General features: G+C 36.3%; 1 protein-coding gene across 3 annotated transcripts in view; it reads left to right on the forward strand.

The window, feature by feature from the left end:
• The window catches only part of CNST (consortin, connexin sorting protein), a 75,946-nt gene that overhangs the window by 405 nt on the left and 48,182 nt on the right, over positions 1 to 27,359 (forward strand). The window lies entirely within an intron of this gene.

Raw genomic sequence — 27,359 nt, forward strand, 5'->3', positions numbered from 1 at the left:
TTTTCCTCTGTGTTTTCTAGCCTCTGTGTGGTCTGTTCCTGCGTATCGCGCCAATTTCTCCCTTAAGGGACCGTCGCCAGAAGTCGTTCCTCTCCCAGCTCCCCCAGGAGCCTGCGGCTTCCACTGTGCCTCTATTCCTTTCCATCCTGCTGCCCACAGCCCCGGCTCTCCACCCTGGTGGAGGGTTTCTATTTTCCTCCTACCTGTTTTATCCCCCCACCACTTAGGTTGTCAAGAACCACCTGGTATCTCTCCTCCGTTCCTCCCTCCGGGCCAATATTTCCTTAATTTTTAATCTGTGTGTTTAAGAGACTTAAAGTTAAGATTTTTTAAAAAAAATTAAGATTTAAAAGCTTAAAATTCCTTTCTAAGCTTAAAAAGATTAAGACCTTAGGAAGCTTGTTCTGTCCCCTGTATAAACTTAGTACTGTGGAATGCAATTTAAAAGGCCAGTTCCAAAGACTAAAAATAGGATGCTCTAATGGAAATTTTGGCAGTCTTTTTACCTCCTGGGCAATGTTAGAAGACTTGATTCTTTGCGAGTGATTTCAGTGTTTAAGGATTACACTCAGAAAGAGCTTTACCCATTACCCTCTCCACCAAGGGAGGAAACTGCAGCCTGGTCTACTCCCTATTTAAAAATATGTACGATCCTTTCTGCTTACTCTCTGTTGAGGGTGTAATTGAGCTAGCATGTAAATGCACAAGGAAAAGGTATCTAAGGAATGTATCATCTAGCATATAGAAGTCTGAAGATTATACTCAGCTGATGAATCTCAAATGCATAAAGAATTGACAGTCAAAGATGGTCTTTTTTGGACTATAAATTTGTTAGGATACCATGGAAAGTATCTAATCAACTGTTGTGCAAGCCCTGGGGACTCATTGATATAAATTTCCTTGAATTTTTTTTTTAATACATTATCCCTACTGACAAGTTTCTAGAAGTAACTTTTGCATCCTCTAAACACCTGAAAAAGCTTAAATCCCCATCTTTTACTGAGCTGTTCCCCCCTCTCCCCTTAAAAAAAAATATTTTCATAGATTCAGAAATACGTGCATTTGTTTCCCCCAAAAGCCCTGGAAGGCCTAAATATTTTTAAATCACATAAAGCAGAATGATTTCTTATGGTAGAGGAAAAGAGGATTCACTCATAATGATGTGTTGTTGAATTTCTCACTTTAAAAATATACTTTACAAGCTGGTGGCTTAAAAATACTTATTTTAAAATATGCTTTCTTAGTTCATAATATTTGTGGACCAAAGGTAGCGTACTAAGCCTCAGAGAAACTGATATAGTTTTTTTGTTTTGCTTTTGAGTGGTGTTATTTTCTTTGGGTTTTGGAAAAGAGAACTACTTGTCACAATTATTTCCCTTTTTATAGTGTCAATGACTTGTTTGTGGTTGAGGTGCTTGAATAATAGAGACAGAATCTTATATGTTTTGTTTCTAAGGCCCCAGGTGCTAGAAATGAAAGACATGTCCTTGTCACTTTAAAGATGAACCTGATAATTAGCTTTTAGGCCTATTCTATTAGAAAAACTTGGTTTGTGTGTTTCCATCTTACTTTCTTTAAGAGGTGTGGTTTTTACATCCTCTGCTATTTTTGCCTTTTTGAGGTAATCTTTAAAATGGTGTCGGGGCAAAGTGATTCTGGTGATTATTTTTACACTCTTCTTAAGTTATTTTTATTACTATCTTAATCAAATTGGTAGAGAAGGGAAACTACCACTTTTTCTTTTGGCTTTTAAAAGGCAGTTATAATGGGGAATGCCAAGTGATAATTCTTGTTTGCTGTTATAACTAAGGCTGTAGGTCTGCAGGCATACTGTCTTAATTAATGGAAAGATAATGCATGCAACATAAGCAATTTAAAGTTTTCCAATTACATTAACGAAGTAAAAAAAAGAAACAAGTGAAATGAATTTTTACTAATTTATTTAATCCTATATATCATTTCAACAGGTAATCAATTTTAAGAGTTAATAATGAGATATTTTACATTCTTTCATACTGAGTCCTCAAAATCTGTGTATTTTACACTTAGAGTACTTCTGAATCCAGGCTAGCCACATTTCGAGTGCTCAGTAGCTACATGTAGCTAGCTAATGGCTAGGAACTCATTGGATGATGATTGCGTGTTGACTAGAATTGCCGTGTGAATCCTAAGAAGTCTTCTTACCCTCAGAGTCTGGAGTAAAGTCTATGTTACCAGGTACATTTAAAAAAATTCTTTTCCTAAAGTGCTACCACATTCAAACTGAGACATTTTTATGCAGTAAGAAGGTTCCAAGAAGTCTTCTTCCTGTTGGTGTTGTCTGTGTTAGCACTGAGGAGGGTAAACAGGTATCCAGTGCTGGTTTAGTGAGGGTCATAAGATGATAGAGTGCGCAGTCATTTCCTGAGGTGTCATTGCTACAGTTATTTACTCTGCATGTCAACAATGTATCAAGGCGGTGAATGAGTCTTAGGCTACCACTGGCTCTTGGTATTACTAAGTAGAAGAACTTAAGGACCTACAGAAAGATTGAACCTCACTGTGAACAGGAAGAATAGACTTATTTTCTGAATCAGTTTCAGGTGTAGCTAAGAGTTTTAATGTGCTTCTCTACTCTCGATGATGGTGTTTCATATCGAAAGAAAATCTTTTTAGCGCAACTTAGGAAGAGGGTATATTTGGGGCTTTAAAACAATGGGAGCCTGAGTAGTAGCAAAAGAATAACACGTGTTTGGTGTTGTCAATAAATTTTAAAGGAAATATGGCACTCTTTATAGAAAGCGACTGACATATTGTCAAGGTATGTGCCTTAAGTTGTTTTTGCAACAGAGGTGATTTGCATGGAACCTTCTCTTGTTCAGAGCTGTTACAACTGAAAGATAGCCTGTTGGAAAGGTAACCCTGATGATGGGGATTAATAAAATCGTTCTTATGCGTACCTTGACCTCTTTAATAAACTTCCCTGAATATTGCTTTAGCTACACTGCTTTACATCTACATTTAATGTCAAAATTCATCTGAAGGCCTAATTAGTATTCAGTGTAAGTTAATACACCTTTATGGCATAAAGGAATCTTAAATTACCTGGTCAGTAAACAGACTCCCTCTGTAAAATCTAGTCGTTATACACCTCGCACAGTGTGTTGGAGAATCAAGGATCAAAGATAGAATTGGGGAAGGGGCTAGTTACTGGATGTTTCTTGTTCCACAAGAGATACATGCATGTTATGTAGAAGAATATGGTGTTTTTATTTGTATTTAAATCTAAATGGCTATTCATTGATACCATTCTAGTTGGATGAAAAAGCGAGTGCATTGTTTTCTTCCTACAAATTAGTCTTGGCAATTTTTTTTTTGTTATTTGAGGAAGAATAATTGATAGTCGGGCAATTTTTCGATTTTTAAAAAGAGCACCAATACGACTTAAATGGCCTCTACAAGGATATTTTTCTTGAGAAATTGTACACTCAATATGTGTATGTCTTGATACTATTATGAAACTTTCTCTCCAGTTCAGGGCCTTTAAGACTCACATGAATATAGGCTTTTCATTTAGGAATCATCCCTTGGGGGAAATTATATTTCCTTTTACCCAAGGGATACTTTTGTTTTTCATGCATTTGAAATAATTCACTTATAATATTCTTTTAGAAATACATCATTATCACTTCTCGGCCTTTTGGCTAAGATCAAGTATAGGGATACATCATTAGTCAATTATACCTCAATAAAAAGTGAAAATGAAAAATAAAAATCATGTCTGACCAATCTAAAACTAAATACATCATTTAAAAATTCTGAGTCCTATAAGAGCTTGAGATTTCTTAAATTGTTTTGTTACAGTTTTGAGATTCCGCTCTTTAACATATTTGGAGATGGAAACTTCTTGCCATTATCCCACTCCTCCCTGCCATCCCTTAGGATTTCCAGTTTTTCATCATCATTAGCCATGTGAAAAGGAAACATAGTGTGTGTCTGTCAAAATACTGACAAATCATGATTATTTTTCCCTTTTATCTGTAGGAAGAATTCTGAAGCAGTGAATGACAAATGTGACATTTGGGCATTTGACATTTTAATTGATGGTACCTAGAAGATTTTAGGAATTAACAATATTTTGTAATTGTCATATCTATTAAATTCTTTCATGAGAATACTTAGCGTGTTTTTCCTGGAAAACTACTACCTAATTAAATAATTACATTTTTTTACTATGTTAGCTGTGTTTTGAAAACCCAGTATAATAGGTGGCTGTGGTTTTCTAATTTGAATGAAGACAAACTAGCATTTTTAAACACTTTTTATATTACAGATTTTGAAATGATTTCTTTAAAATATGTGAGCTTTATAGTAAGATAAAGAATGCTGTTGCTCCTGAGTAGCTGAGAGCATATCACTTATATTTTGATTTATGCGTGCATTGTTTTTCTTGTTCACTATTTTCTGTATGTATGGCACTTTATAACTAAATCTAAAGAATTATTGGATGAACTGAAAAAAAATTACTTAAGATTTTTCAATGAATACATATTTTTGAAAATGTGTTTAATTTATTGAAGCCTAGAGGAGTTATTTTTACCTTACAAAGCACCAAAGATTACCTTAGGGTTTCTTTTGTTTGTTTGTTTTTTCCATTTGTGGAAAATGAAAAAGTTTCACCTAATTCAGTTCTGAAAAGGATTCATACCAAGTAAATGACATGATTTCCTCCCTCAGGTTCAATTCCGATGAAAAGAGAAGTGGAAGTCTGTAGAAACTGCTAATTAGAAATTTGTGAAATTTAGTTTCCTGGAAAAGATTTTATTTATACCCATTATGATTTCTTAAGCCAAATTTAGTCATCAGGCTTTATTTTCTTCAACAATTTACAAAATGATCTCTAGGTTCCTTTTGCCCCAGTAGTTTTTAAGAAATTTGTTGTGGAGTTCTTTGCCATGCTAATTAGTGTTCTACCTCTAGTGTTGGGTAAGTACGGGGAAGAGCCAGAATTGGAGGCAATGTTATTGGACTTCCTTATTTTAATCATATGATAAATGTTTTGTGACTAAGGAGAGAAAATATGGTTTGTCTTATTAGTCTTACCTTTGAACTTTAGTTTTACAATTGATCTGATAGGTCTTATATTCACCAGAGCTCATACTTTTACCAGCCAGAGAAAAAGCTATTTAAATGAACCTAAAGTATTAAAAAAAAAAAAAAAAATCATTCAGGAGGTAGTTTTGATTATATTAAGTGGCCTCTTGGTTAATTATAATTTTATGGACTTTGATGCCTACAGGCTCTTTGTCCTTTTTTGGCATGTACCTGGGGAAAACCTCGGGATTTCCCAGTGAACCCCACAGGGCTCTCACCCGTGTGTATATGGTTTGCCTTTACTGACAGCCTCAGAGTTTACCTGTGTGTGCAGAAAACTCATGAACAAAAACTCTGCTCCGGGCACATGTATCTAGGCTGAAGAAACAGACAGTCTCATAGAAACCTGTCTGTTTCATATGTCAGTTACATAGTACCTGTAACTACAGTGTCCGTGTACTTTTGTATAATACTTTGTATAGAACCGTATGTTTTGTAGAACCTTTGCTGGAGTGTCCGTTTTGCCCTAGTTCGTCATAGTATGTGAAAGGATATCCAGAATGTCCCTATCTCTTGTTCTGCTTTCCACCAACCTTCTTTTTTTCCCCTGTTCTGTCTTCCACGAAAAGCTAAAAAGTCAGAACAGGTCATGGTTTATTATCAACTTGAAGGAGCGAGCAGTACAAGTACCACTCTTATTCCTTCCCTCTTTCCTTCCTTTTCTGTTACAAAAGTAAACTGCTCCAAAGAGAAAAAAAGGTAAATAAATTTTGGCTTAAGGAAAATGTGTTTATTCCTGATTAGTGTTTTTTGAATAATGAAAGTTGAACAGAAACTTTAATGTAACAGTCAGAATTCATGATCTCTCCCTGCCCACTTAGCTGTCTGATGAATTGGCTGGGAACAAACTTTACACAGAACCTCTGAATGCACAGGTGCTAGACTATACGAGCCCATAGTTAGTAGCGTGTCTTTTTCGCATATATGTTTTCTTTAGGGAATATTCTCCACTGAAATAAAACATCTTTGGGGAAAAGTCATCTGCCAGCAATCTTCCAAAGCATGGGAAGTTAGTCTCCTCTGGGACAATTTTTTTTCTTTATTGGTTTATGCTTTTGTTAGAATTTCTAACCTAACATAAACTGCCTTACTCGGGAATTTTTTTCTTTTCCCCAAGCCCCATCAAAATTCATTTCTTGAATGACTCATTACAAGAAAGCATATTCACTTTTACACCTATCTCCTTTCCTGTTTTTCTGTGTGGTAGAGATATAAATCAGTATGTCACTGTTTTTTCAAATATCAGAAGAAGGATTAATGTCATATATTCATTTAGATAGTTATCATAGGGATGGAGAATAGTAGCTACCTATTTGACGTGGATAAAATATAATTTCTTGGGAACAATCAGAGTTTTTAATCTGGGACTCAAGAATACGCTTCAAGGGATCTGAATCCTCCTGAAAAAAAATTTATAGCACAGTGGTAGTATATGTGTATTTTTCTGGGGAGGGAATTTTTAGTTCTCATCAGATTCTTCAAAGGGTCCATGACCCAAAAAAGGATAGGAATCACAGAATTAATTTGGATTTAGTTAGTTATAAATCTCTACCTATGATAAGCAGTTGTACTTTTGTAAAGATTCCTATATATAAGCTTCGTTTTTAGTAATGTTTTACTTAAAACCAACATAATTTAATAAATTATTTGATAATAAAAGGCATAGTCATTCTTTTAAAAAATAAATTTTCCTCAAATATGTTACTTTATACCATTAATACCTTTAGAAATTACTCTTCATACTTCTCTAGTATCTTGCAGAATGCTTTGTTTTTTTATCATTTGTTTGCCCTTTTTGTGTTTTACAGAAAGATGATTAATTCTTACGGTTGAATTTTCCCTGAAAGTCCAAAGAGTTGTTCACAGTTTGGGATTAGGGTAAAGGAGACCTGCGTTTTATAAGGATTCCGTACCCAGTGAAAGGGGTGGCTCCATAGTTAGGTTGATAATATCGTATACGCGCTCCCTGACGAAGTAGAAGAGGGTGAGAAAGTGGGTACAGGTAGAAAGATTAGCCTTGAACAGCAGATAGAGACATTTGTCTACTGAAATAAGGGGAAACACCGGTTACCAACTAACATCTGGTAATCTCGGTTTACCTGTGGCCCAGGTGAGACTGTCTGCTGAGCTAGGGATGGGGAGAGGACTGGAGGCTGGTGGGAAAGGTTGTGTGTGGCTGTGGAGGGTGTGTCCCTGGGCGCTCTATGAGGAAGGCTGCCTGGCCAGCAGTGAGGATGGATGGCTACCGCTTTTATAGAGTTACCAATCTGTGTAGTTGTGATTTTCTTTAGTAATAGAATAGAAAGCCATTTGGGTTTAAGCGCAGAGAAAGTGGTTGGGTTGTTCAGCCCTGGGGTTTTATAGGCTGGGTGCAGTAGAAGTATAAGAGGACTAAGGAGGTAGCTAAAGATGATGCATCGATTCAGTGCTAGGTAGGAAAGAAAGTAATGCCAGGAGGAGGCTGACTGATGGAGGGAAAAAAGGCAGGCGTCTGGAGCTCTTGATGTGGTTGAACTGGGTAATAGCAGCAGAGGAATAACAGTAAGGAACTGAAAGTAAAGAAAGAAAAAAAAAAGGAATTTAGGTCATGGGATGTTGGTAGTGGGATATTAGAGATATTGATACTCGCCTGAGATGAGTAGATTGTTTTGATGCCCAGTAGTAACATAAGATTGGGGTGGTACTAGCTAAATTGACCAGACAGTGAGCTGTCACCACGGAGCTTGGAGACATGAAGAAATATTTATTCAACAAGTATATCAAGTCACTGTTTTTCTGTAAAACACAAAGGTAGTGTTTTCCGAAGAGTAATCTGCCTCTGCTATTCAAGATGGATTAAAGGGCTATGTGAGATGAGGAGAGCCTTAATTAAAAGTGAACATCAGCCTAAACTCATTTTGAAATTTCATAACTTCTGAAATGATAGAATTAATGAGTTTTTGCTCCTCATTCAAAAGAAGAGTAGAGAGTAAGCTAGAGCGAGCTCCCGGCCTCAGTTTTATAATTTAAAAATAAAGTTGGGTTTGATGCCATGTGGATCATTATGTTCTTTCTCCTAGTTGAATTCGTAATTTTAATTTACTGAGAAGCCATATAAACCTCCAGATTGCAGTATATGCGTATCTCTACATGTTACTATATCCATATACATTTTGGGGATTCCTTTGAAATAATGGTGGCTTGTGAATGACTCTGAACCGAGCGATAGTTCCTGTCAGCTGAATGGTTGTTTGAGTTCATAGGTGGTCAGCGTGGTACTAAGAACGCTGGGAAATGAGCCCTTTCATCAAAACATTTGATGAAAACTGCAAGTCCCAAATATATAGACGTAATTACATCTCAATAAAACTATCATTTAACACTCAATTACAAATGCATGTTTAGCATAGAAGATGTATAAACTACAAAGAAGTGCAAAAAGGAAAATAAGTAATGAATTAGAATTTTTAAATTCCCTATTTTCATTTTGCTAATAAATTAAAAGAAAATAATATAAGCTTATTCAAGGTCATCATGACCAACACCTTAAAACAGCATTCTAATATGGGATTTCAATGCCCAGATTTGCATGTCTGTTTTTAACCATGGGGGTAAAATTAACCAGTATGCCTTTGGGGCAACCTCCTGTCTTGTAAGAACAAAGGTTTCTTGGCAGTTAGCAGAGAAAAGTGGTGGGACAGTTGAGTCCTCAGGTGCCCATGATTAGGAGAGGTGCTGAACTTGAAAGAACCTGTGTCATCATAATTGATACCATAATTATGAACAGAAATTTAGTTTTTATAGAGTAACAGCATGCATCATATTACATTAATATTATTTTAATCCTTATTGGTGTTTTATTGTATTAATTTTTAAATTTATTTCAGTTTAATAGTTGTGTAGGAGTTATAAGCACATTAAAAGTTCTGTTTTTATATCGTTAAGTGAGATTAAAAGTGAAAATAATGTGTCACACTTAAGGACCATCATAATTTTAGTACAGCCATTCAAGAGAAATCGTGGCATAAGTGGTTAGAATTGAAATAAAGATATCGATCCAATCCCATGATTTTATTGGTGAAGGAGTTAAGGCTCACAGGGGTGTCTTGCCCAAGCTTTTCAGACAAATTGTTAGTGGGGCTTATATTAGAATGCAGATTTCAGTTTTTGCAGCCCAGTGTTTTTTTTCTCTTATGCTTATCTATTTTTTTCATTTCACTAATTCTCAATCATTGCTAATAGCTTTCCTTTTACTTTATTTATTCATTGTACGTTTACTTTGTCTCCTCAAATAGAGTACTCTTGGACACTGATCACACCTCTTAGTTCTTTGTATCCTATTCCGCTTCCCCCTCTTGCCTCCCCATGTACATTGCACTGAGTCTGGAGATAGGCGCTTAGTAGGTTCTCCGTAAATGCTAATGAAGGACATTGATTTTGCCTTTATTTAACCATGGAGACTTGACCTTCAAATATCAGGCAAGCCCCAGAGAGGAAACATTTACAAGTCTTGTTCCAACATGGAACAGGTAACATCTTTACTTTAAAAAGTTTTAAATAGTGATTTATGTTTTTACCTTTTTAGAAACTATCCTGACCTGTTTTTTGATGGGACATGCCAGGCTATAGCGTTTCTGAAGATTGCTGAGGTGGACATCTTTCTTTTAGTAAGGAAATCATTTGGATGCAAGTGTTTTTGTGGTTAAAACAGCTTCAAAATTGGTAATTCTTACAAAATGGAAGTTCAAGTAGTACAATTAAATCCTGTTGTACTCTTACTAGACTTGGCTGTTCAACACAACCCTTATACCCCTCTCCACTGATGTTACTCCCTTTATAAGCTCTTCCCTCTCCTACTTTTACTTCTTTATTCCAATTCTCTTTCTAGACCCAATAAGCATCCTCTGGGTCTGTTTTTGAATTGAACTTTGGGCTAAGAGGTTACCTTGAAACTCAGTAATCCGGTGATATCCTGTACTCCAGCCACTATTTTATACCCACTATTCAAATTCTCCAAATGTATCTCTGCTTTCACTTGGACCCCTGAGGTGGCTCTACTATTATGTTTTAGTCTTTTACCCTTCATGTTTCAGGAGATCCTATTTGTAAAATAATTTACAAATTATTTGTAATATACTTTACCAAATAAGAAGTATTTTCTTAATTTCAGTTAAGAGTGATCACAGAAGTCATTGGAACCAGTTTTATTCCATTTCTTTCATAGGTTTTTATTTTGCCTTTTAAATGGTCATGGAATTTTCGTTCATGTTTTTCTATAGTGGAGAAATCCAGCCCAGAGAGTGAGAAGGTGAGCTATTCAAGTAAAATTGTACTTGAAGAAAACAGAAAACAGAATGGCTAGATTAAAATAAATTTGACCTTGGTCTAATTCCTTTTGTCTCATCTCTTTTCCAAAAGAACTTAAAACAGTTCTATATTTTCTTCGTGTACTTAAACTTTATCCTTTAATTTTCGTAGCATGAACAATAAGGATTTGTAATTACAGACTCAAAATTTTCTAGATCAGAAAGTAGAGTGGGCCATGGGCCCATTTCATTTAATTCGTTTGCTTTTTTTTTTTTTTTTCACTTTTTTTTACGCATTCATGCTTCTTTTTTGGAACTTGCTGACTTGTCCTTATATTTAATCTTTCAATGACAAAAATACTCTCTGCTTTGGAGTTTCCCCTCTATTTCTGTTTCCTACCAGATAATATTTGTGGGGTTTTGTTGTTAAGTAAATTTTAAATATCATCTTAAGTCACGTAACCATTTTTCGAAATCTATTCCCTTAGGTAGTGAAAAACAGGCTTTAGTTGAATTGAACATGGATTTATTAAGCGCTGTTATGTGCTTAGGGCTCTGTTGTGGTAAGGGTTGCAAAAGAAATAACACGTTCTTTTGCTTCAGGCACTTGAATTCTAGATGGCAAATAATTTGCACACATGAAATAACTTGTGAGAAAGACTACAGCAATAAATAAGCAAGCAAGCTCGAGGCAGTGTCCACTAGATACCTTAAAAATTACAGTGCTTATTTCATTTTAAAAAACAAGTCTTTGAAATGTTTTAGTGTCACTTCTGTATTAGCCATTGCCTCAAACTTGGATGGGACTTTTCTTCGGCCAAATAATAAAGATTCTTGCCAATTTCCTTTCCTCCTCCTCCCAACTTGTCCAGACTCTTCATCTTCATTACTAGCTCAAATTCCACCTTGTGTTTGGCCATCAGAGACAGCACAGCCTCTGGAGCCAGCTGGCCTAGGCTGGAGACCCAATCCAACAGCTGTTTGACTGTGGATGAGTTGCTTCACCTCTCAGTGCCTCAGTTTGCTTACCCATAAAACGAAGGTGCTAATAATAGCTACCTAATAGGATTGTTGTGAGGATAAATGAGTTAATGTATGCATGGCACAGAGTAAGCGTTGAACAAATATTTGTTGTTATTCTCATAGCCTGTTATTACAGTTATTCCTAAGGACAAACTTACACATTTTATTAAGTCACCTGTTGCACACATACGCGTGGACTTTTTTTCTGAACCATTTCAGAGTACATTGCAGATGTGTCTTTTAAATCTATCAGAAGGTGAATTTTCTAAGAATGAGGACATTCTCTTACATAACCACAGTGCAGTTATAAAAATCAGGAAATTGAATGTTGATATAATACTGTTACCCTGTAGTTCATATTCAAATTTTGACAATTGTCTTAATACTATCCTTTATAGCTCTATTTTACTCAGTCAAGCATCCAGTATAAGATCGCATATTGCATTTAGCTGTCATGTTTTCCTAGCCTTCTTTAACTTAGGACATTCCTCAGTCTTTCTTTTTTATTGATCTTGGTATGTTTGAAGACAGGGCAGTAATTTTGAAGAATGTCCCCCAAAGGTTAGATTTAGGTTACGCATCTTTGGCAGGAACACCAAAGAAGTGGAATTACATTCTCGTTAGTGAATCACATCAGGAGGCACATGTCAGTCTGTCCTGTTATTGGTGGAGCAGGCCTTTAATCACTTGCTTAAGGTGGAGCTTGTCAGATTAAATCTGTACCCACTAGTTTTGATACCCATTACGGATTCTTGCCTGAACCAGTTATTTTTGTGACGGTGGCAAACTGGCAATTTTTCTATAACCATTATTCTTTCTACTTTTATTAGTTGACATTCTAGTGAAGGAAGAATTTTCCCTTCTCCATAATTTAATTTTTTTTATTTATATCATAAACTCATGGATTCCTATTTTATCAGTGGGTTAGCATATGTTACTATCTCGATGCTCAAATTGTTGCGTATTTTCCCAGTGGGAGCCCCTTCAGGCTATTTCCTCCGTCCTTTAGACCTTTCCACATCTTTGCACCCTTCTTCACTTTCTGTAAGTCCATCTGGTACTTTGGTTTCCTCCCAGTCGTGGAATCAGCCACTTCTCAAAGGACCAACAGTTCCTTTTCATGGAGGATTCTCATTAGAAACCAAGATCTAGGTGTTAGATATGCCCAATGGTACTATGTCATTGTTTCTAGATTTTCTCAGTGTACAGAGCTAGGAAATATACAGGTGCATATGATAGACACATATATCTATTTCTAAACCTATTTATCTTAAAAACCATGAGTTCACACTGACACCTCGAATTCCAATCTAAGATCACAGGATTTATTCTAGTCTCCACCCTTAATATGGAGGGGTGGTTTTTTTCCTATATGAATTATAGCTGTGACTTTATTTAACTCATTGAAGGCTACTTATAAAGATAGCTTTTTAATAATTATTGTTTATAAAATATACTTTAATTTTTTAGAATCTTAATAGTTGAATGATTTTTTTAATGCAAATTGAAATTATTATAAAATGAAAATCTATCCATTGAGCTTGTCAATGGGTAGTTAATGCGTACAGATGGTATACGGATACAGTTGAAGATTATTACTAACTTTTCACTCTATCCTTAGATAGACATCGGGGCTATCCTTAAATAGAAATCAGAGCCAAAAAAGCCAAGGTAATTCTATCACTTATCAGTGGTAATAGTTAATGAATTCCTTTACTACTTTGCTTAATTTATAAGGTAAAGAATTTTTTATTTAACCAGAACATACAACCCTGTACAATATACTGTCCCTGCACAATTTCTCCTGTTTGGAAGCTGTAGGGTAGAGATTGAAGCATGAGCTCTGAAACCTGGGTTTGAACCCTGACTTAGCCACTTGCTAGCTCTGTGGTCTTCATCGAGTTACTTATGCTTGTTTGCCTGTTGCTGCATCTGCAACATGAGAATAATTTTATGTTCTTCATAGAGCAATTCTGAGGATTAAAGGAGCTAAAGATAAAAAGTACAGTGCTAAGCATATAAACTACAGTTCCTGGCACATCTAATTGCCTGGTAAGTATTAGCTGTTAGTATTTAGCTAAGTGGTACAGCTCAGCGTGTAAAGATACTAAGTGTGAAATAGCTGTAGCACACCCTTTTCTTTCCTTTTTGTTGAATACTCTTTTCACAACAAAATATCTTTCTGCTTCACAGTCCATAATAAACACAGATTTGTTCCCCTTAGAGGTTAATTGTAGACACCATGTCAGTTATAAATAGCATTTCATATTAAGATGGAGGCTTTGGGTCTTAGGTGTAAATTACAGTTTAATATTTTATAATATGTTTTTCTCTAACCTTTTAGAAGTTAGAAAATTCTTAACTTACCAACTAATAGAATAATAAAGATAATGGGAGAGAAAAGACATAATAGAGGAATAGGATGAAGGATAATAAAAATAATCAAGAATCGTGACGATTTCATTTTGATTGAAATTTGTTATCAAACAAGAGATAGTATAATTAACGTGAATAAACTCATTTTAGATTTCGTTGGGGGCAGATTATGAAGCAAATGTTAAATACTATTTTTGCATTATGGTAAAAGTGTAAAATAGTAAAAAACCTATCCAGGAAAAAAAAAAAAAAAAAAGCACATAAAGTGCAAAAGGGCCTAAAGGCAGAAATATGTGAGGGCTAAATAAAAAATAGCAATGCAAGAAAACTGACCTAACTTGGATTATCCACGGAAAGCCTCATAAAACAGCATTTCACCGTTTACAAATTGCTTCAGTTTTCAAGAGCTGTTTTTCTGTGGCCGTCCCAAGAGAACATTGTATTTTACAGGTTTACATTTCTTATTAGCCTTCACAAAATAATATTAATAAATTTGGCCTTTAGTTCTGTTAGATGATAAGCTTTTCTTTGTGAGTTCCTTAGCTATTAGCTGGTTCCTTTTAATAGCAGCCCACTTTATGTTACTTTCCTTCATGTGTCTGAACCAGTTCTTTAGGGATAAAAGAGAAATATTTTGCAGGTAAAATGTTATGAGATGTCAGTTAATATAAGCAAAAGCATTTTTTCGATGTGTATTATTTCTCATAATTTTAATGGCACCCAGTATACCTTTTGAATTTGTAGAGGTGTTTTTTGGTTAAAATTTAATTGATGATTGTAAATTCTTATACATATCAGTCAAGTATGTATATCTCATAAGCACTCCTTATTTTTAGTGAGATAAAACTTTTAGATACATGTGCTAAGAATTATTAAACTTACTGACTTTCCACAGAGAAAATCAAAAGCTTAAGTTAGTACAACTTTTCTGTTGCTGTTTGTCTTTCACCATCTACTACTGACCACTTGTGGAAAGGAAGACCTGTATCAAGAGGCGATGGGCTGGGCAGCTAGAGAAGCTGTGACGGGGAGGAAGGTGCCTGCTAAATGGAACCGTTCCTCTTCCGCTGTTCTCTCTTTAGTACACTGCTGTCTCTCAGGCTTCTGGGACCCACGTTGGAGAGGAATCCTGGATTCCTGACCGTGTCTTACCTTCCACGTCGAGACAGTCGTCCACACTGTTCATTCTACTTCCAGAGTCTGTGTTGTTCATATTCCACCTACTGTCATCCCAACACAGTATCTCATTTCTCATGTGCAACCCAGCGTCTCCTTCTCAGACCCACCATAGGTATCACTGTTAGATCAGTCTGCATAAAGCACAGTCCTGATGCCTTGGCCCCCTTTCTCAGAAGCCTTCAATGGCTTCTCAGTCCCGTCCACAGTCTACACCAGTGCTGCTCAGATGGTGGTCTTTGGTCTGGTGACTGGCCATCAGGTCATGGGTTGCCAGTCTGCCGTGAGAGCACTCCAGAAATGCAGAGCATTCAGGAACTTCCAGGGCATTTCAACAGGGTCCATTTTTTCTGCAATAATTTTAAGAATGGGTTTTGTGTTGAATGTTGTTCCCTTCCTCTCCTTTTTTCTAGTAAATGATTCATGGCCTACTAGAAGAAAGGGAGTCGGTCTCCACAACAGGTAGTGTGAGAAGCACCGGTTTAAATTCCTTTGTCATCAGGAGATAACCCCGCCTCAATGTGTCTGCCTCACCACTCACTCCTTTCCCACAACACTCCTGTTCTAAAGTCCAGCCATTTGCTGCTCTGAAAACACACCCTGTGTGTGCTCCCCTTGTTATTTTGTTCATATTAGCCTTCACACAATAATATTAATAAATTTGGCCTCATGAAATTGCTTCTGTAAGCACTTAAGATAGGGTGCAAGTAGAGTAGAAGGGCCACACCACCTGAGAGCTAGGTGACAACGTTCGTATGTCCCGTCCTCTGCTCTCAGCCCTCCCACCTGAGGGTGTGCATCAGAGTTGAGGATGGGCCAGGCAGACTGCAGGTGCCTGGAGTTGTTACTGGGTCCTGATGATTTTCCTCAGCTCATCTTCTCGAGGGAAAGAATTCAGGTGAGAGACAGAGTTTTGTGCAAATATAGGATAGTCCGAAGTTTATTAGTAAAGGCAGATACACTCCGAGATGTGGAGTGGACCAATCCCACGACGGGAAAGACGTTTCCTTACATTGTGTGGTGACTGTTATGCCTGCCCCTCTCCCTTCTCCTTATCGCTTTCTCTCCTCCTGAGATGCCTGGTCCTCCCTTTTGGTTCTCAATGTTGTTTCTGTCAATTTTCTCTTTATGATTTGTTTGAGCAGCTCACTAAAATGTGTGGACTTTCATAACCAGGATGTCTTCCTTCCTTATCTGGCTGTTAACAACACATCCCTTTGATTTAGGGGCTCGTGTGAGCCTGGAATCCTGCTGGGCTAGTAGGGCATTGGTGCCCTGACGGAGGGCAGCTGCCAGAGGTCTTGCCCCAGGTAGGAGCTGCAGCAGGGGGCTTTCTAACCAGGGCTAAGTCTCTCCTTCTCCTGCTCGTCTCTCTACGTTCCCTATCGGAATGAAGAACTCTCTCTCCATTACAATGAGAAAATTCCAGCTTTCCTATCGATGCTTTGTACTCATGTAGAAGGTTAGGGTAAAAGAGTCTCCTTTTAGCTGCTGTTGTGCTGGGCCTTCTGCACCATGAGAATAATTTGGAACTAGAGGATATAACCAGGTAGAATGGAGACTGGATTTGTAGTGGAACTAATTTCAGTGGGCTCACAGCAGCGGTCCACTGGCTATTTCAAACCTATGCTTCCGAAGCTCCTGGCTCCCATCAACCCTCCACCCGCCTTCAGCAGATACCTACTCCCTGTTTCCCTGAGAAAGATACATCAGGAAGTGGACATGCCTCTAACTCAAGTCCAATGTCATGCTCTTCCCCCCAATCCTGTTACAATGTAAACAGGCCCCTTCCCTTGTTTAAGGGTGGTCCCTCTGCCTGTATCCTGAATACCGCCCCACTTCCTCCGTCTTTGTGTCGTTTGTTTAGCACTCTGTCTCCTGTTATCCTGACCTTCTCCCGCTCCATTGGCCCTTTCCTTTCCTTTCCTATCAGCATCCCGTCTCTCGTCATATTGTTAGAGATCAACACAAGTGATTTTTCTAATATGTAAACCTCATCGTGTCACTCTGGTTAAGAATCTTTCAGAGAATCCCAGCTGGTACATTTAATGATTCCCACTGCTGATTAATGACTTGGAGCTATGCAGTGAAAAATTTTCTCAGATATTTTGAATATCATTCCATGTGATCCATTGCTGTCATCAGATTCAGTGTTAGCTCTGTTTTTTGTCTTCAAAATGAAATATGGCAATGAACGATAGCACTTACTAAACATCGAAGAGATTTGCGACAAACAAGAGGTAAACAGCTGGTCCTTTTAGTAACATATCGGTTCTTAAGTTACCCATAACTGTTGATGGGGGTGCCAAAAGAATGTATACAAGTGGACACTTCGGTCAACATTGCTCAACTGTAGTTCACCGTCGTCAGAAGTGTCTGGACGCTGATGGGAACCACTTTGAGCACCTCTTGTCATTACGGAAGTCAAATGTGACTTGTATTCATCTTTTGTTATCGTTCTCTATTGAGTATTACAATTTTAATGCAATTTTCCTTTCTTAAAATGTGTATACATTTTTTTTGGCACCCTCTGTACATTTTTTTTGGCACACCCTCTGTTGGTGTGCTTGTGTATAAGACAGTATTTTATTATTACCTGACACTCACATTAATTTAGTTATAGCTTAGAAGTTTAGGAATATAGGTTCTCATTCAGTCTAATATTTATTCTAAAACTATCACAGAGAGAAAACATTCAAAAATCAGTGTAAGACAAGTAGGCATTGTAGGTGAAGACTTGGTCATGATAAGAAAGTGTGCTCAGCCAGGCCTATTGCATAGCGGTAACTGGATTTAAAAAGTAGAAAACAAAATTGAGCAAAGTAACTCTTTTTGTCTTTCCCTTAGCAACTCATTTAAATGATGTTTTCTGCAATGGATTAAAGAGTTATTAGACACCATTTTGAATGAATTCAAAAGTTAAGCACTCATTTCTTCGTTGTTCTAAAATATTTTAGAAATTAATAAATGCCACCCTTGGGTTCCATATCTGGAGTACTTTCAGTTATTGTATCTTTTTTAGATCTAAAATATCCATTTGATTTTTTAAAAGTCTAGTGATTTGATTAAAGAGCAAAATAAGCTATTTGCTTTTGCCACTGTATTATCAATTCTAGTTGTCTTCTGAAATTTTCTCTCCTATCTATTTAAGTCCTTAAACATTTTAATAATAGTTATTTTAAAGTTCTCCAATATGTGACTCTCCTGTGAGCCTGTTTCTGCTAACCGCTTTTCCTCCCGGTTCTTTTGTCAAATCTCGATTTCTTGTATGCCTGGTTATTTTGTATTGTATAGTGGGCATTATAGATGAAAACTTGTGGGGATAATTAGCCATATTGGATTTCTTCTTCCAGAGAGAATTTATTTACGTTGCCAGCAGGCAGCCACAGCTGAAATGACTCTGCTGGGCTTTTGTCCCTGCGAGGCCTGGTCTGCTCCTTCTAGGGAGTAAGTAGCCCTTTCAGGTCCCACCTGAAAGCCTCAGGCTTCCCTCTTCCTGGCAGACCCTGAACTCTAGTGTTTCCGCCAACTCTAAGTCTCCTAAAAGCTCTGCTCTGCTTTTCTGGCCTCCAGATTGAAGTTTCCCGCCAGCTTTTCTAGTCGTTATCATCAGGAAGGTCTGCCTGAAATGAGGTAGTCCATGTTTCCCGGGAGAACTCTTTCAGCCTTTCTTAACGTTTATTTTTTGCATGTTTAAAAATGGACATATACGCATATATTAGTAAAGTATAAGTGCCTTTAATTTATGAACACATATCCATACAATGGGTATATGTGTGATCGATTTCTTTGCTCATTAGGGGTACACTATCCAAGTTTGCAGACTTGCACTTTATTTCCCTTTATGTAGCTGTGATGTTGGTTCAGTAAATTCCTGTGATCTACTTAGTAGAAATTATTCTGTGTGAATAAGGGTACATGTGCAGTTTTTGATGATGATACATAACAGGGTATATAGATTATATCGATTAATGTGTAAGCCCAAAGAAAGAGTTCACTTTTAAGCAGTACAGCTAATAAATAGTCTTATTGGTGGATTTTATTTTATTTTGCCTCAACCTATTTTCTAGACTCTGTACATCTGAAGACATTTCAGGATGCTAGAAATTGTATGTGTTGCTGTCTCCTGAAAGCTAGCAATTTGGTGTTTGCAAAATACACATTTGAGAATAGTTGAATTTTTTAATTAATATAAAAATTATTATGGTGGGTAAGGATATATAGGCTCTGAAGTCAGATTCTTTGAGTTTGAATTCTGACTTTGCCACATACTTGCTATGTGACCTTGGTCTATTTATTTAATCTTTCCGTTGCTAATTCCTTCTCTGTAACACGGATATAGTTACAAAACAACTTTATAGGACCTGTGGGAGGATTAAATTTTATATGTGTACACACACACACACACACACACACACACACACACAAATACAAATGCTGCTGGACACTTAGAAAGTATTCAATAACTGTAGATTGCTGTTAATAATTAGTGGTTTATTCAGACAATGCTAACTATTTTGTTAGGCCTCTTAAGGTAAAGTTCTAATGAACTGTTTGCTCTTGCCTGTCTTAGCAAGAATTACCGTTTTAAAACAAAATATGTAGTTTTATGTGTACTTAATGATTAAAGTGTAGATATACAGCTTTGTATCACTAGTTGTGTAACAAAGTGCTCAAAGTTTAAAAATTAGTAAGACAGTTTTCAGGAAGATATATAGATATGAAGCAATAAACATAACTTTTGTTTTAAAGGGCATGGTTATGCTCTAAACCAAAAAGTATTTTCAAGTTCTTAGATTCTGTTGGTTGTGGCTTCAGTGTGGGTGCAATATGTTTTACAGCAAAGAAGCATTTAAAACTAAACACAACTTATGTGTAAAACTCGGGATGGGACTCCTTCCTCTAAACTGTGATTCCTTCTATGCATGTGGTATTAGCTCTGTGAAACAAACTAAAGAAAATGCTTGTATTGCTAACTCAATTTCATGTGCTCTGATTGCTACCCACCCTTTTATCTTCAACAAATATAAAAGTCAATTTCTAGGAACATTTTGAATCATGAATTGCCTACCACAGTAGGCAAAATTTCTAATCAATGGTTGTTAAATGAAAAAACAGTCAGAAATTATTGCCCAAAATACTTGATTCTGGATGTCCAAAGATGCCCATGATCTGACTGTTTTAGAGAGTTGCTTCTATTTTGTTCCTTGTGTATGTCTAGGTATAAGAGACAGGGAAATGACCCTATTTTTTCATTGCTTGGATGTACCCACAGTGAAGCTTTTCACCTGTTATTTCCATGTACATAATAGATTTTGAACTCGAGAGCTCTGTGGATATGTCAGCTATTTGAACTGAGCCCCATTATGAAAGGGAGGACCGAGGGAAACGAAACAAATTATGCTTCCTTTTCACTCAACTTATCTACCGCAAGGTCGTTTTGGGCTTATGAGTCACATAGTTTCACTTAATTTTTTCATATTTTTAAGAATGCCTTCTCTGCATAAATAAAAATTCATGTTTGTTATTTTTTCCCCTTAGATTCATTACCTTCACATTTGACTTTTAGGGTCTCGCAGTTTTGTAATAATATATTTTATCACACTTCTGTCTCACTCATGACATACCTTTCCTATGACCTTTCTTTTTTCTATATTAAAAACAAATTCCTTATTATAAAATTATGTTTTTTATTCTTATTAAATATTAAAATAATCTGGTTTATTTTTATACTGTACTGTTATATAGAAATTAAAGTAGTTAGAAAGACTAGTCTAAGGCTGTCTTAATACTTATACTCTTAATACTTATACTTGCTATTCAGTATTTATGAAGTGCCAGGAATGTTTTGAATATGGGGAAGTACCAAAAAAATGGGCTGCCATGCTCCTGGAGTTTACATCCTGAAAAGAAGATATAAACAAGTACTTAAAACTAATTGTAAAAGCATGTAGCATTTATTTCCTTCAGTAGGTATTTACCATGTTTAGTTATAAGAATGCTAATGTCTATAGCCAGGAAATGCTTACAGTATAACTTGTATTAGCAAGAAAGAATCCAGAATGAAGTGATTCACCATAAGCCATGACTTTAGCTACTGTGGCAACGTCAAGGCAATATCATGGAGAACAACGTTACCCAATAGAAATATAATGGGAGCCATCTGTAGAATTTTGTTTTCTAGTAACCACATTATAAAAGCTTTTTAGAAGGTAGAATTAATTTTAACAAGAGTTTACTTAACCCAGTAGATCAAACTATTATAATTTCAATATGTAATCAATATATGAAATTATTAATGAACCATTTTACATTCTTGGTGTTCATAGTAAGTATCTGAAATATGGTGTGTATTTTACAAAAATAGCACATCTCCATTCGGATGCATTTTTCACTGGAAATGCTTGGTCTGTATTTATATTTCCTAAAATTTACAAATGAAAAAGACAGGTTCACACAATTTGTTCCAAACATATTTATTTTTCAATAACTGAATCAATACCTGTTTTTAAATTTATTAATTACAATTTAATAAAAGGAACAAGTTGGTTCTCCAGTCTGACTGTTCATATATCAAGTATTCAGTAGCCATATGTGGTTAGTGGCTACTATAATGGATATCGGAGGCGTGGAATATGTCAGCAAAGGGACCTCGAATCCAGGTTAATAGATTAGCTAATTTTTAGTATAAGGGGAATGTTGTAAATTAGTAAAAATTATTAGAATTATGGGGACAACATTTTAAGTGAAGTTTATATCTGAATTTCATATGGTCTGCATCATTTTCACTAAACAATCTGGAGGTAATTGCAGACTCCTTTGGTCCTCAGATGGTGATGCTCAGGTTGAGATACTATTACCGCGTTTCCCCGAAAATAAGACCTAGCTGGACAATCGGCTCTAATGTGTCTTTTGGAGCAAAAATTAATATAAGACCCGGTCTTATTTTACTACAATATAAAACCAGGTCTTAGCTAACGTGATATAATCTAAGACCAGGTCATATTAATTTTTACTCCAAAAGACACATTAGAGCTGATTGTCCATTTAGGTCTTATTTTCAGGGAAACACAGTATTAGGATCTAATATTAGATACTAGTACTAGTTCCTTGAAATTGCCTTATATTGTTGTGGTCAGTGTGGGATATGAAATCAACCTAGTGGATCTTGACCAGCATTTTTTTTAAAATATGAACTAGTATTAAATAGAATGGAGAATGTATCAGAGTGTTTCATGTGTGTTAGGTTTCAAGGTACCTATTTTGTGTATATAAGATCTCAGTGAAAAAATGAATTGATTGTTGGTCGCAAAATTTTGGAGAATCATTCCTCTGAGGCATACTTTGATTACCGGTATACTGAATATTGCATATTCTCACATACGGTACATATGTCTAAACCAAGTAAAGTATTAATCACAGAAAACTATTTATCAATGAGAGAGAAGTGGAACTGGAACATGCCGAGTGAGTAAAATGGGAAAATGTAAAGTGATGTGTGATCACCATAATAAATGCAGTATCAATAAATATAAACCCACTTACGTATGGGTGTGGTGACTTTCTTCCTCAATTCTGAGTTGACTATGAGGAGCCGATTTTGAATTTGGTGTTAGGTAACTTCCTTCCTCTAAACTTTGGTTTGACTAGAAATCATCAAATTTAAACTCGGGGTTGCATCTTAATTCTTAAGAATCTTGGCTTCTTTCAAAAGTAAAAATACAGTATTTAGACTTAATTTGTTGTGGATTCTTAAGAATCTTGGCTTCTTTCAAAAGTAAAAATAACAGTATTTAGGCTTAATTTGTTGTGGATTACCAAAAAATGGTACTCGTAATCTCCTTAAAGCATTTAAATAAAATGATTGAGTGTAAAATAAAAAATATTACATATTTAACTATTCCTATAATTTTTACATTTTAGTAACACCTGATGTTTAAGCTCATCAGATATCCATTAAGATGTATCAAAAGAAGCCAAATCATCCCTGGGATTAAGATTATAATTTTGACAAAATGCAGATTTTTTTTTTTTGATTAGTCTGTTATTCTATATCATTTGTTTATTTAACGCTTCTTCGAAGCTTTGTGGTTTTTCAAGTTCTGTAGAAGCTTCACTTGAATACGTTTGCTTGAAATTCTTCAGCTGTACAGTCAACATGTCACATAACTTTTACACAATGGACATATTTGGAATGCTATTTGGCCACAAGAGGCTGGAAACTTGAGCAGCACTCACTGTTGTTCTTTTAAAGGCAAAATATGCCAGAGTCAGTGCTGTGCAGTCAGCGTAGTGTGTCGCTGGTTCTTTTGTGAGAATTGGTTGTAGACATGGGGACTCTTACAGAACAGACATACTGTTTGGATACAGCAAATAACCTTGAATGCCACTCAAGAGTACTCCTAACCTCCAGGTCCCATGCAGTGAATGTTAGCACATATTTTAAAATATTGTGTCTCATCAGCGGGGTCGCTTTCTCCTGGGGATTTTCCCTTCCCCATGTGCTTTCTTATAGTGAGATGCAGGCTTACCGGAACAGCAACCTTTTGACTATTTCATAGTTTTCATACTATTTCTTTTTTTCTTTTTTTAATGCTGATCAAAATGCTGGTGGTGTAGCATCGAGGGAGAGGAAAGAGGAGGAAAATGAGATAAAAATGACACAATCAGTTTCAAGGCCGTAGGACTCTATTGATTAGAAATCCCATTAACAAGTTATCACATTACTTGAATTAAAATATCCCAATTGGAATGTGTTAGGAATGCAGACAGAAGCCAAATATTGTGTAACAGGTTCCCTTTACCTGTCAGTAGGGGCTGCAATGGATGGGAATCCATGTGCCGGACTTTCTCCTTTCCAGAGAGGGGCTGTAGAAAATTTGTTCCCTTCCTCCTTCATGTATCTAGTAAGTACAAGGCTAGACGTTGTAAAGAATAAAAATTATCTATGCGTTGGGTATTCAAATGCTTAAATCTAGTAGGACACATATGCAAAAATACACAGTGTAGGGCGGTGTTTGGGAAGGACTCGGTGAGGTGATAGACTGCTATGGAAATCCCATTATGTTATTATAGAAATCCCACTATATTATCTTTTTTTATTCGTTTCAGTTGTACAAAACAATGTAATAGTTAGACATTTACACCCCTCACAAAGTGATAACCCACCACAAGATTTCCACAGGGATACGAAAGACAGTTTAGGGAATAAAATCAATAATGTTTTAAAGATTTTGTAGGGTATCAGATGGGCACTTTTCTTATTAGGGAGGACTATCTTACTGTATGGGTCTTTTGGAATAGAGAAGTCAGGGTAGGCAAATTGGGGTGACTTGAGCCAGGGCTTGAAGAATTGGTAGGTGTCTTATAAGAAATACTATAGGACATTGACACCTTGGAAAGACCATAAGAGTTATTGCTGAAAAGTAGTTTACAAAGTTGTCTTCTGAGAATTAAACTAATTATATCATCACAAAATAATAGGAGACAAAATGTCTTGAAGCCCAAAGGAAGGAGTACCTACTTTGCTGGTAATAGCTACTTAAATAGTGTATTAATACATCTTTAAAATGAAAAATTCTCAACAAAAAGTAGTCTAACATAGGAAATGGTGTATTGTGTGGATCCAGCACTTTCCAGGAAAAGAGAGAACTTCCAGGAACTTGAACTTCTTGGTCATGAAGGATGTGTCCTCTGCTGTAGTGTGGAGATTCTTCACTGGGGTATACCTCAGCTGGAGCGAAAAATTCTATCAGCCACTTTCTCCCCTTGTCCACAGAGCATGATTAAGAGTATGGCCTCACGATCATAACCCATCCGAGTCGCATTTCTAAACTTGCTAGCTGAGTGACTCTTGACAAGATACGATACTTGGTCTCTTCATTAGTATAATGGGACTAAAATGACCTGTCTGCTACAGTAATCATGAGAATTGAATAAAAGTATTGGTCTGAAGAGTTTTACTCAGGGTCTGGGACATGGCACTCAACAAAGCTGCGAATGTGAGCTGTAATTTTATACTCACCAAGGAGCCTTAATCACTAATATCTAGATATCGGAATCATCTGAAACAGGTGTGCAGAACAGATGCTGAAGCATTGCAGGAACTAGATGAGATATCCCCACCATAAATTAATACTTCCCAGCATTCTCAAATGACGCTGGCTAACATTAGTCTGTCGAGAACCTAATCATTCATGGGGGGTTGGAAAAGCGCTGTTTCTGTACCTGCAGTGAGGCTACGGACCTGCAGAGTAAACCCAGCGGCATTTAATGCCGACCTGGGAGATATCTTGGAATGTAACAATGGCTAACTTTCACTGAGCATTTACCACAGGCCAAGCATTCTGCTAAGTGCTTTACTGGCCATGTTGTCTAAGCCTCAAAAATGACTTTTCAAGGTAGGTCTTAAAGGTCTCCCGTTTTACAAATGAGAAAATTGAAGCTTGGAGATGCTACCGTGTTTCTCTGAAAATAAGACCGGGTCTTATATTAATTTTTGCTCCAAAAGACACATTAGGGCTTATGTTCAGAGGATGTCATCCTGAGAAATCCTGCTAGGGCTTCTTTTCCGGTGATGTCTTATTGTCGGGGAAACGCGGTAGGTCACTTCCCAGGGTCACGCAGGTTGTTGAGTGGCCGAGCCAGAATTGGAGCCGTGGTCTGCCTCAGCTGTCAGCCATTGTGCTGCGCTGCACAAGGCGCAAACCAGGAAGACCTGGTTTCAGATGCAGTTTCACTCTTTCCAGGAAAATGATCTTAAACACATTGTTTTTGGTCTCTGAGCTTCCGATTCTCCATCTAAAACACACAGTGAACACGTCCACGTAGGCTTGTTTGGAAAATGAGAAATAAGGCATGGGAAGCACCTGGCCCAGTATCTAACACGTGATAGAGACTCAACAAGAAATGGTTGTAATTGTTTGGGGCTCTCCAGCCTGCTTTCTACTTCCCACCATCGCCCTTGGCACGTGACCTCTGCGTCTCTCAAGTAAAAGTAAAACCTTTGTACTTTCAACTGCAAATACATGTCAGAATGTGACTTGATTATTTAAATTAGTAAACAACTGAGACTGTTACCGGTTTTAAGGGCTGACGTTTGTCCTATCTAGCCATAAATTTCTTTAATATTTTCATTGTAATAAAATATGTATAACACGAAATATTCCATTTCAATCACTTTTAAGTGTACAATTCAGTGACATTAATTACATTCACCGTGCAACCATCATCACTGTTTCCACGTTTTTTCTATCACCCTAAGCAAAATTTCTATAACCATGAAGCAGTAACTCCCTTTTCCACCTACCCTCAGCCCCTGGAACCTCTAATCCACTTTCTATGAATTTGCCTGTTTTAGGTATTTTGGGTAAATGGACTTGGGCCATATTTTTCCTTGTGTGTCTTGGCTTATTTCACTTTAGCATAATGTTTTCAAGCTTCATTCATGTTGTGGCATGTATCAAAACTTCATTTATTTTTAATGGCTGAATAATTTTCTTAATAACGTAATATGTATGATTATACCACATTTTGTTTTTCAGTTCATTCATTAATAGACTTTTAGTTGTTTCCACTGTTTGAGCCACATACGCTTTAAAAGTCATTTGGGTTTGAATTCTCTCATGATAGTGTGATCTTGAAGATACTCCATTAAAATAATAACTATTCTTAAATTAAAAATTATACTCTGTTTAGAATTTCTTTGAGGTCTACACTAAGTTATTCTAGTCAGATTAAATCATTTCACTTCTTTATATTGCGTACCTATCAGTGGAGATATGTAGTATATATTTTAAGGGAAATGGTACCAGCCAGATTTAGATTATTTTTGCCAAGCAGTACTTTAATATCTGAATCAAATAAAGTATTCCAGTTACAAAATATGTTGAAAACATATGATACAATCAGTGTAGAGTTAATGTTATATTTTATATTTCCTTTTCATGTTTGTAAGGAATTTTACTTTACATTTTTCTAAAGAGTAAGCATGTGTTTATTAATTAGAATAATTTTTAAAAGTCCTATCGTTGAGGTTTTTCCAAAATTATTGGAATATTGTATTTGATTCAAGCCCAAAATAATGCTTGGCCAACATAAAAGTAAATCTAAATCTAGCTAGCATCATTTTCCTTAAAATGTAATGTGCTTTTAGAAGGGATAAAACATGACTGATAAAGGACTTATAATCCATTTTGGATCTTTAAAATGTTAGCAGGCTCCTTGGAATAGATTTAGATTTTTCCAGGTCTCAACTAGATAGCCTAGAGTTAATCACGTCCTTTTTTTTTTTTTTTTTAATTTTATAAAAGGAATTTGCTAACAATTCTAAGGTACTTTTCCAGGGTTTATTTTCTGGAAGTAAAC

This window comes from Rhinolophus sinicus, chromosome 6 (assembly GCF_057876585.1).
Source record: "Rhinolophus sinicus isolate RSI-liver-muscle chromosome 6, RSI-T2T, whole genome shotgun sequence".
Lineage (NCBI taxonomy): Eukaryota > Metazoa > Chordata > Mammalia > Chiroptera > Rhinolophidae > Rhinolophus > Rhinolophus sinicus.